Here is an 11,991-nt window from a genome sequence, read left to right as displayed (position 1 = left end):
TACTAGAAATTAAATACCTTTGTATGGTATACAATTATTATGCGATGTACACTGGAGGATGGAACCAGTTTAGGGTACAATATATATATAAATCAAAATGTGATTATTTTTGCAAATATGAGGGGCGCCAATAAAACATTCTTTGAATATTTAAAGTGCATTGTTATTCTTGTGAGTTGATAAAATATAACATAAAGTGACGCTCTTTTTACATGTCTGCTGCAAGTGTTACCCCATGCACCGCTTTTATCAATTGTATTCTTTAAAAATATATATATATATTTGCATCTTCGGCAAGGAAAATTGATTTGGTCAAACCGAACCTTCAGACAATGCGCTTAAGACATCACCCCCAGAAGTCAGACAATCTTGGAATCTTGCACTTTGCAAACTGACTGGGAAATTGAAGCATAAACGAAATTGCCTGATTTGACCGATTGCCTATATACTACGTGAGGACCTCAGGTAAATTATTGTTTTAACAATAATAGTACAATAATGGTAGCGGCTACTGTGAAGAGGCGTGATCACGAACCAGCCAATAATACATCCAGAAAACACGTTCTGCAATGACCGCTCCTTGTTTGACGCCTTTGACAAGCGCGCGGCCTATACTACAAAGGATTCCACGCGCGCTCTCCGTTCACTTCCGCCGTGCGTGCGACTACCAGGTAGCAAATGAGATGACACGTAATTTATTTTAACGTCTTGGCATATATAAATCTTTGGCTCTGTTGTTCGGTCCTTGAGAAGATAAAAGCAAGCCGGTGCTGGAAGACGATCTTCGGTAAGGGGATTTTAGTTTCAACAACAGTTTGGATATACTAGTAATTTGTATGCATGGTGTTCACTTGATGTCTCTTTCTTTGACACACTGACCAGTTAATGTAATTTTTATTTTATGTTTAAAATTAGTTTTTGAATTTATTTATTATTTTAGTCTGAATTGTTATATTTAACTATACTGAACAACAACAAAAAGATAAAAAAAATAAGGAAAAGAAGAAGAAGGAGGAAATGTGAATATTTTAATATGTTTTATATTTTTTTCTTGATGCATGGTAAATAGACTGAGAAAATGGGTTTAAAATTCACAAGACATTCATCATGTTAACGGGGCGGGAAGTAGCCCAGTAATAAAGCGCTTGCTTGATGCGCGGTCGGTTTAAGATTGATCCCCGTCGGTGGTTCCATTGGGATATTTCTCGTTCCAGCCAGTGTTCCACAACAGGTGTAATAAAAGGCCGTAGCAATTACTACCTTGTCTGTGGGATGGTGCATATAAAAGATCCCTTGCTGCTAATCGAAAAGAGTAGCCCATGAAGTGGCGACAGCGGGTTTCCTCTCTCTATATCTGTGTGGTCCTTAACCATATGTCTGACGCCATATAACCGTAAATAAAATGTCTTGAGTTCGTCGTTAAATAAAATATTTCCTTCTTTATTTTAACAGACAAAAAATAATGGAATAAAAAAATTAAATGCATTAAAGAAAACTAAAGTAATATTTATATTTCTTTTGTTGTTCAGTATATAATAATTATAATTGCATTTGTGGTTATTTTAGCATTTGTAGAAAGAGCTATTCCAGAAAATACCACCACATTGAAGCGAAAGGTATTGTAATTATTATTTTATGCCTGATGGGTCGGCTACAGTATTATTTTTCTGTATGCAGAACTGGTTTAAATTAATATATATATATATATATATATCTGTATGTATGTATGTATGTATGTATGTATGTATGTATATGTATATGTATATGTATATGTATATGTATATGTATATGTATATGTATATGTATATGTATATGTGTGTGTGTGTGTGTATCTCTCTCTCTCTCTCTCTCTCTCTCTCTCTCTCTCTCTCTCTCTCTCTCTCTCTCTCTCTCTCTCGTAAGATTTTTACGAATAACAGTCTTTTTGGCGAGTACAATTACATAGTAAATACATTTTCCTGTTGAGAAATACTAGTGCCTTTATAGTCAATGGATTTGCGTTCATGTGATAATGTTTGTAGCACTCATTTTTTAATATATGTTGTAATATGTATTTATTTTGTACATAAGTTATTGGAAGATAAATTCCGGTTTTGGCTACTACAAACATGAGGATGACAACAACCACCTTGTCTATACAGACACTGATATTCTAAACAAACAATATCTCTAATATGTAATCTTAGTCACCAAAAACGCTCTGTGTATCGCATACGTTACAATGACAGCAAACTCAGGATAGTCCCTTTAAGACTTTGAGACAGAAATAAAACCAAAATGCATTTTTATAACAACAATTTTGAATAACATGGCTGCCAAGCACATTCTTACACAATAGTTAAGAGCCCGAATTTATCTTTGAATTTCATGGTTATGTATATAACAAAACATGTTACAAACGTTTAAAGGGACATTCCTGAGTTTGCTGCAATTTTGAAGATGTTAGCGACTAACAGAGACTTGTTAACGATTGTAATTACATATCAAATATATTTTTCTGCATACAATATTAGTGGCTGTATATGAAATGGTTTTCTGATCGTTCTAATATTTGTACTAGGTTAAATTTCATTTTTTATTTCCTAAAAATTATTTTTTCGTATTTCTTTCTTTCTTTCTTTCTTTCTTTCTTTCTCTCTTTTGTTAACAATAATGATTATGCTCAATACTCTGCGTCTACTCCATTTGTGAACAAGATAATTGTATCTCGAGTCTTAAAAATAACTAACTACCAACGACGTCCTTAATTGGTTAAATGTTGTTATTGCAACTACAACATGAATAGTTGTTAAACAGTTTACACAAATGAAACATAATACTCTGTTAGCCATATATGATCTGAGTCTTCCGCTGAGAAATATATTCCACAACACCAGGACAGCATCCATTAGTATTCTATCATACATTCACTGATGTTCTAAAAACCTTTGTTTTGTTTAACCAGGGACGTAGGCTAGGGGGGTTCGGGGGGTTCGGGGAGTTTGGACTAGCCCCCCCCCCCCCCCCCCGCTGAAGCAAATGGTCCGCTTTCAGAACTAAAACATACAGGTTTATACATATGGAGTTTCTGCTGGTGCTAAAACAAAATAGAAAAAGGTCCACTTGGATCCATATTCGAGCCCCCCCCCCCCCCCCATCCCAGGTCCAGATCACGCTACGCCCCTGTTAACGACACCACTGGATCACATTGATTAATTAATCATCGGCTATTGGATGTCAAACATTGAGTAATTCTGACTCGTAGTCATCAGAGGAAACCCGCTACATTTGTCCTGATGTAGCAAGTGATCTTTTATATACACTTTCCCACAAACAGTAACAATTAATGTATTTATATCAGAAATAATAATAAAGCAACTATAGGAAGTCATAACAATGATAGTCTTGGTTTCCTAGCTCCCAGTATCAAGAATTAACCTTAATTGTGTATCTCTGTTGTGTCTGATAACAATGGAATTATTGAAGCTAATTAATCTAACAAGATAATATCTTATCTATTTATCTGTCTGTCTGTCTGTCCGTCCGTCCGTCCGTCCGTCCGTCCGTCCGTCCGTCCGTCCGTCCGTCTGTCTGTCTGTCTGTCTGTCTGTCTGTCTGTCTATCTATCTATCCATCCATCGATCCATCCATCGATCCATCGATCCATCCATCTATCTATCTATCTATCTATCTATCTATCTATCTATATGTCTATATGTCTATCTACCTACCTATCTACCTACCTATCTACCTACCTATCTACCTACGTATCTATCTATCTATCTATCTATCTATCTATCTGCCTATCTCTCTATCTATCTCTCTATCTATCTAATATATTATAGAAACGGGCAGATACCACAATATTGACAGGAATAATAGAATTTGTAATGCGCAATAAGAATGTAGTAGAAGACGAATATCACTTTGTGTGTCCTTTCTTTCTTTCAATCAATCAATCTTTCTTTCTTTCTGTCTATCGTAGATGAAAATAAACGCGGTTTAGAGACGGATTGGGGATGCGTGATGCAAGACAGTTTGTTTGGCACATGACAAATGAATTGTCAATGGGTGACCGCTGTGATTTACGCCTACCACGTGTTATTGATAGGGTGGTTTAAGCACAAAACCCTGCTGGAAATAATACAGCCACAAAAGATGAATGAACCGATGGTCTAATTTTAGAAACAGTCATGTAGCAATAAAAGTGTTATTCACGAGAATCGTTCATCAGTCAGTGTCACTCAAATGGCTGTTTACAACTGGTTTTATTTCACACTTGAATATATTCTTTTTTTTTTTTTTTTTTTTTTTAAATAACTTTTGTTTTCCAAATTAATTACACAGATATAAAATAAATATATAAATGTATCGAAAAACATTAGACGTTTTATTGCCCAAGGTTTAGTCCCACATCATTTCATTTCGTGTCAACTTATTTTCGTGCTTATATCCAATTAAGGTTCAAGTACGCTGTCCTGGGCACACATATCAGCTATATGGGCTGTCTGTCCAGGGCAGTGGGTTAGTTAGTGGTTAGTGAGAAAGAAGAGGGTATAGTGGTCTTACACCTGCCCATTGAGTCGTTAAAACTCGCTCTGGGTGGGAGCCGGTAACGGGTTGCGAACCCAGTACCTACCAGCCTTATATCCGATGGCTTAAGCACGACACCACCGAGACCGGTGTTCCCACGTCAGTTTTTGTTTCGATTAGTTTTCGAGATCTGGGGTACGTTCAGCCAACCGTTTGTCACTAGCGTTCGCTAAACTGTTTTTTACGCTACACAGTTAACCAAATGACTACTTCGGAAACTAGTCAAAATAGTTAGCAAACGTTAGCGACAAACAGCTGGCTGAACTTGGGTCTGGTTAAATGTTATGGTTTGTCATGAATTTGAATCAACAACCGAAAAATTAAATATGTACGGTGCGTTAGAAAAGTTAAAGGGACATTCCTAAGTTTGCTGCAATGTTTCAGATGTTATCGACTAACAGACTTTTTGACGCCATTGTATTGTATATATATATATGTTTGTAAACACCTCAATGTAACACCGTTTGGTGTTCTGAGTGAATAAAGTTCTGTTCTGTTCTGTTCTGACGACTGTAATTACATATCAAATATATTTTTTTTGCATAAATTATTAGTGGCTGCATATTAAACATGTTTCTGGTCGTTCTAATATTTGTACTAGGTTAAATTTCATTTTATTTCCTAAAAAATATTTTTTTTCGTACGTACGAAATTATTTGAAGATAAAATCCAGTTTGGACTTCTTACAAATATTAAGACAACCAGAAACACATTGAATATACAGAAAATTATATTCTAAACAAGAAAATATATTTAATATTTAAGTTTAATCGTAGAAATATTTTATTAGTCGGAAACATCTTACAATGTAGCAAACTCAGGAATGTCCCTTTAAAGTGACATACCCTAATTTTTAAACACTACGACATATATTTCAGTATTTCAGTATTAAAGCCGTTTTTGTTTTATAATTTAAATTAAAAATACTTACATTTTATTATTTAGAATATTATATTTTGTCAACCTAAAGTGGTTCTTGTCATCCAGGTTTTTGCAATACCCCAGTATGCATTTTTCATAATTCTAAAAACGCACGTTCGTCTGAAAAGTAATGGCTATCGAGACAAGCTCTAGTTATTTTTAAATGGTATTTCACTGTTTAAACATCACAGACTTTAGCTTATTTCTGTTACAGCCTTATCCAAATGTGTCTTGCAGCTTGTATATTAACTAAACATAGTGTTCATTTTTACGGGGTGAAACTAGGGTATGCGCCTTTAAATCTATAGTTTAAAAAAAAGAATTAAACCTGACAATTACAGCAGAATAAAATACTAACAATGATTTAGAAAAATATATAAGTATAAAGGCCACAAAAGTAGTTGAAACTGTTACAATAAAATGTCATATAATGTCTGCTGATAAGTTGCAGAAATATCCATACACTTGAGTTCTGGTTTAAAGTAAATATTTACTAAATAAATAAAGCAAACATGGCTAAAATATTTACAAAATGTCAACGAAAAGAATCGGTCAAATAAATTAAACGTTTTACCTTGATAAGCAGTCCAGGTTACTAACGACATCTTTGTCGGTGGTAAGTTGTTCTTGTTTGGGTCCTAATCGAGAGAAAATTATGTTCTTTGAAAATTAAAGGGACACTCCTGAGTTTGCTGCATCGTAAGATGTTTCTGACCAATAAAAATGTCTACGATTAAACTTACAAATGAAATATATTTTCTTGTTTAGAATATCAGTGTCTGTATATTCATTGTGTTTCTGGTCGTCTTAATATTTGTAAGAAGCCCAAACTGGATTTTATCTTCAAATAATTTCGTACGTACGAAAAAATAATATTTTAGGAAATAAAATGAAATTTAACCTAGTACAAATATTAGAACGATCAGAAACACGTTTACTATACAGGCACTAATATTTTATGCAGAAAAAAATATTTGATATGTAATTACAATCGTTAAAAAGTCTCTATTAGTCAATAATATCTTAAAAATTGCAGCAAACTCAGGAATGTCCCTTTAAAGGAAGGGACAATTAAGGCATTTGGCCTGGTATGCATATTCAACGATATATAATGCACATTATTGCTTATTATCAACAAGTATAATCGTATAGTTAATTAATAAAACGGTTAAATGTGACGGCTATTATATATAACGGGCGCAGCCATTTTGTACCATCTCAGTGAGTACGCCCTCTGGCGAGCAGTGGTTACGTAATACTTAACGCGTAACGTCAGGAATGAGCCTTAGAACTAGAGAAACACAATCTACCTGGTTTTTGCGGGATAACAAATAGTCATACATTGTAATGTTCTGTAATAATACACATCCCAGTAAGCCAGCAATAAGTATATCCAGCACTATATATAATATTTTTCAATACAAAATAAAATACCATTTTCAAAGTGGCTACACAACAAGTCGAAATAATTAACAATGTTTTGTCCATGCATTAACCTATGTACTGAAATGATACACGGAGTGTTTTCTTAGGTAATTGGTCTATGCTGTTAGTTGTTTCTACCTGTAATTCCGGATTTCAGGTGTGTATTTGATTGGTACTTTGAAAGATTGTTTGTTTGTTTGTTTTGTTTAACGACAGCGCTAGAGAACATGGATGTATTAATCATTAACTATTGGATGTCTAACATTAGTTAATTTTGACATATAGTCATAGAGAGGAAACCCGCTACATTTTTTCATTATTAGCAATGGATCTTTTATATGCATTATCCCATAGGCAGGATAGCAGATATACCAGTCGTGATGCATTGGCTGGAACGAGAAATAGCCCAATGGGCCCACCAAACCGACCGCGCATCAAGTGAGCGCTTTACCACTAGGCTACGTCCCGCCCCCTACTTTGAAATAAACTTACATAGCAAAACATGCGTGCAGGATTTACATTTTGTTTACGCAAAGGTAAACTCAAAATCAGAACTGTAATATATTGTACTAATTTTTGCATATACGTAATTAGCATTCGTGTGTATACAAATATAATTTGTATTATTTAAAAACAATAAACGTAAACTGATTTAAATCGTTAACGTATTCATTAATGCACACATGGCCACATAGATAAAAGGGGTGTCACTACGTAGTATAATGTTGTAATCGACAATGGGACATGCAATCGATTAATTGGTGATATTTATCTAGTGAGAAATGCTTGACGAACTAATTCAGGCTGGGCTGAAATATGACAGGATACATCGTCCTTGCATTTATACTTACATCAGTTTGTAATGGTTAAATATCAGTTTTCAACTCAGTTTATTTTGTACGTCATAGGAAGAACTCTGTTTTGATATTGTTAACGTCAGTGGACCGCATAGCTATGAAGATAGATCATCATCATCATGAACCAGTCAGTGAAATGTTTGTAAAATCTATTTCCAACATAATATGTTAGACATATGATAAACATAAATCTCACAGCATGTTTTCTCAAATGGGTGTGTTAGAAAACGCCTTGTTTTAAGACAACACCCCACCATTTGTGGCGTCGTTACTTGCCGTAGCAGCTTAATATAGTCCGGTTTTGTAAATAGTTCCTCATAAAAAAATACTACAAAATTCTGATATGCTTTTTGACATCTTTCTTTGATAATTACATGTAGGCTGAACTCTGTAGTATTTAAATAACCCGTTGGTTTGACGTCACTACTATATGTAGTACTAACTGATAACAACTGTGCAAGTAGTATGATGTCACTTGTATAATAGCAACACGAGGTGGTGGTCGGGCCTAGAAGCGATTAATTGAAACATTTCGTGGTCGATCTATTTTGATTTGTTACACGGTACTTGTCAGTTGAGAGCACTCCCTAAAATTAGTAGTCATATGACCCTCTCGATAGTGTTGTATTTTTCACAGAATATATTCTGAAACAGAAATTGTATTGAACTGCATGGAGTAATTAATGGTGGTGTGTAACCTTAAAGAGACATTCCTGAGTTTGCTGCAATTTTTAAGATGTTATCGACTAACAGAGACTTTTTAACGATTGTAATTACATATCAAATGTATTTTTCTGCATAAAATATTAGTGGCTGTATATTAAACGTGTTTCTGATCGTCCTAATATTTGTGCTAGGTTAAATTTCATTTTATTTCCGAAAAACTATTTTTTCGTACGTACGAAATTATTTAAAGACAAACTCCAGTTTGGGCTTCTTACAAATATTAAGACGACCAAAAACACATTGAATATACAGACACTGATATTCTAAACAAGAAAATATATTTAAAGGGACACGCCCTAGTTACGGCTAGTTGTTAACCATTACGGCGTTGTTTTTCGCTATTAAACCCATTTTTTCACAAATAAAATTGCACTTTACTTACATTTTATTATTTAGAATACACATTTCCATTCACCTGAAGTGCTTTTTGGTAATCCTGGTAATCCTAATGTTTGTAAAACCACGAAGTGCATTTTTAGTATTTCTTAACCAGAGGCGTGCACTTGAGAAAAAACCGTTAAGCAAGCGAGGTCCAATCTATTTTTAGAGCTAATCTTCCTGTGTAAACGTCGCAGACGTTGGTATACCACGTGACCGTTATCATTTTTGGTTCGGTTTGTTTTCTCGTGCACGGTTCGCGCAATCAACAACCGATTTATTGTCGTTTGCTTGTTGTTCATTTGTGAGATTTTTCTTCACAGTTCGTGAACATTTTCAGTAACAATAAAGTTCAGACAAGTAAGTGTCTCAATACAAAACGTTACAAACCCTTAAAACCAATAATTTTGCTAAGTCTTACGATATCTGGAGAGGGGATACAACCAGGACAGAACAGTTGGAACATGTCCAGGAGAGGTGAAAAGAACGCACCCCAAGTCTGTGCGCACTCTGTGAAATTTGTCGTAACGTAGGCATTGTTGTGCTTCGAGCGACATCTACCGGTGACATCAGAATACTAACTTTCAAAATTATTTCAAGCAATTGGGACATGGGGATTCCCATGGTATTTATCGATATAAAACCTGCTTTTTCACTCCATTTGATAAAAACGTGATCTAAGTGTGTTACAGGTTTGTAGATTAACCAAATTATAATTTATTTTCGCTGGATGGAACTAGGGTGTGCGGCTTTAATATGTATGTTTAATCGTAGAACTATTTTATTAGTCGAAAACATGTTACAATGCAACAAACTCAGGTTTGTACTGTGGCGCCCTTTGAAGACATGCAAATAGACACCCCAAACAATGCCGTCACCACATTGACCCAGCAGTCACCATGCGTTAAGACAAAAAGGATATTCGTCCATGATAAGCGAACATGTCCTTTGTATTCCGTGATCAGAATCGAATATCTGCACAAGGCGGAGTTAAAAGGATGTTTTAGGCAAAATAGTGAATGCTTCCATGACCCACTATCATGTGCTCGTCCTTAGGAGGACCGTCACTCCACTGGGATGTTTCGTCCCTTCTATACGAGGACTGCCACTCCTAAAAATCCAACCTTGCATAGTATTAGGACCGTTTATAATACATTTCAGCATAGAAATAACACTACACATCACAGGCACATACAGGGTTGAGGTACCCTGATCCATCGCCTCACATTAAATTATACACGCTAAATACTAGGAGTATTTACACCTTGTAGCAGTATGCTGATTATAGTAATAGTAGTAATACTTATACAAATAATGCAGATGATGTTATATTTAATACTAATGCATATGTACATGTAGATAGTAATATTAATAACACATTATAAATAGCTAGATAATAGAAGTATACTTAAATAGGCTGGTTGATGTAATGGGGACATAAAATAGATATGAGTTTTGAAAGAAGGACTGTTAAAAAGAAAAGCTGTAGTAGTAATTATAGTGATAAATAATAATATCAAAATTCACTTCAAGCGCCCGTTTGATAATTGTTACTATTTTCTTCCAAGTCGTTTCCATGGTGCCCAGATTGTATTATACTCTTCATATCTACAAACAAGTTTTTAAAAAGAATATATTTTTCTATTTCGTATTTATTTTGCAAAAGGTTTCGAGCAGCTATTATATATATATATTTTTTTCCATTTTTGTCTGGTATATATTCTTCTGCGTTCAAGCTATAGTTGATCATGCTTTATTTTATTGTGGTAATAAAAATTGCTGTCTCTGTCAAGTCTTCTTTGAAACCCAACAGCTTGACAGCCAGTGTTGCTCCGTTCAGCCAGTGCTTTATCCTGGCTTCATCGTAGAGGGGGCAGAATTACAGGATGTGCTCTGGGGACTGTGGTCCTGTTTGACATGGACATTTTCTTGTATATATAATATATAATATATAATATTTATTAACAGCCAGTTTATAAATATGTCTTTTATATGGCCTATTTGTCCAAATAAAATAATAATTTTGTTTAATTTTATTCGAATTTCGTTTTTGTTTAAAATCCAATTTACAACAACATGCCACATACACAGACTTTTATATGCCAGAACGACGAGTACCTCCCGCCACGTGTAGGCTAGTTGATGAGTTCATGTACGCTTTACTCTCCTTTGGCCGAAGTGTTAAATAAACAGTTCAAACAAATGAGTGATTCGCTAATTACCTCCCTTTTACCGGTAATATGGAACACTTGAACCTGTCCGCATGGCAATCTTTGTATGCTTGTGTGTTCATATATATATATATATATATATATATATATATATATATATATATATATATATATATATATATATATATATATATATATATATATATTCTTTATATTAGGCCAATTTATATTAGGCAAAATAACATTTAGTATAATACATTTTAAAACAGGAGGTGTATATATATACATGCATTTCATTTTATATATGCTATGTCATAATAATATGAGGATAAGCTAATTAATATAATACAATTAACTAATTTAGATATCGATATAGATACACACAGATAATGTTAATATTATACAGGAGTTATGCTGGAGAATCTTTAAATTTATTATGTAATATATTATTTCTGCGTTAAAATGCTCTATAGCACAACAGAGCTAGTTTCATCGATAACTGAACACTTCATTGTTACATAATTGAATAAATTAAAAAATACTAGGATTTATTTTATAAAGTTCAGGAATATATCTTTTACGAATGGCATTATAAACAGGACAGATAAGTATAAAATGGTATTCGTCTTCAACGACGTTACAGTTATAACATACTATTTTTATATACTCTTCGAGTAATACAGCATTTGGCTTTTCCAACCTTCCGGTTTCAACAGATAGCCTATGTGCTGATACACGAGCCTGGTCAATGCAAATCAAAAAAATTCTAGATTTTGCTAGTCGTGATCGCCAGCCCTGTATATATACATATATATATATATATATATACATACAGGGCCGTCTTTGAATCGCTGTGTAGTTAATATTAGTTAGTTTTTAACTCTTTGGTTCAACCATACTTCAGAGAAGCCGGTTTCATCCAATACATTTCTCACATTTAT

The 11,991-nt window shown here is 34.1% G+C and overlaps 1 protein-coding gene across 1 annotated transcript in view; it reads left to right on the top strand.

The window, feature by feature from the left end:
• Positions 1 to 661: 661 nt before the first annotated feature.
• LOC121368137 (transcription factor SPT20 homolog) overlaps positions 662 to 11,991 on the top strand; it is a 27,606-nt gene continuing 16,276 nt past the window's right edge. Inside the window, exon 1 of the mRNA XM_041492723.1 lies at positions 662 to 787. The gene's annotated coding sequence lies outside the window, so the exon portion shown is untranslated. The remainder of the gene's footprint in view (positions 788 to 11,991) is intronic.

This window comes from Gigantopelta aegis, chromosome 3 (genome assembly GCF_016097555.1).
Source record: "Gigantopelta aegis isolate Gae_Host chromosome 3, Gae_host_genome, whole genome shotgun sequence".
NCBI lineage: Eukaryota > Metazoa > Mollusca > Gastropoda > Neomphalida > Peltospiridae > Gigantopelta > Gigantopelta aegis.
The sequence above is the reverse complement of the archived record's forward strand: the minus strand, read 5'-3'. Positions and strand labels throughout refer to the sequence as shown.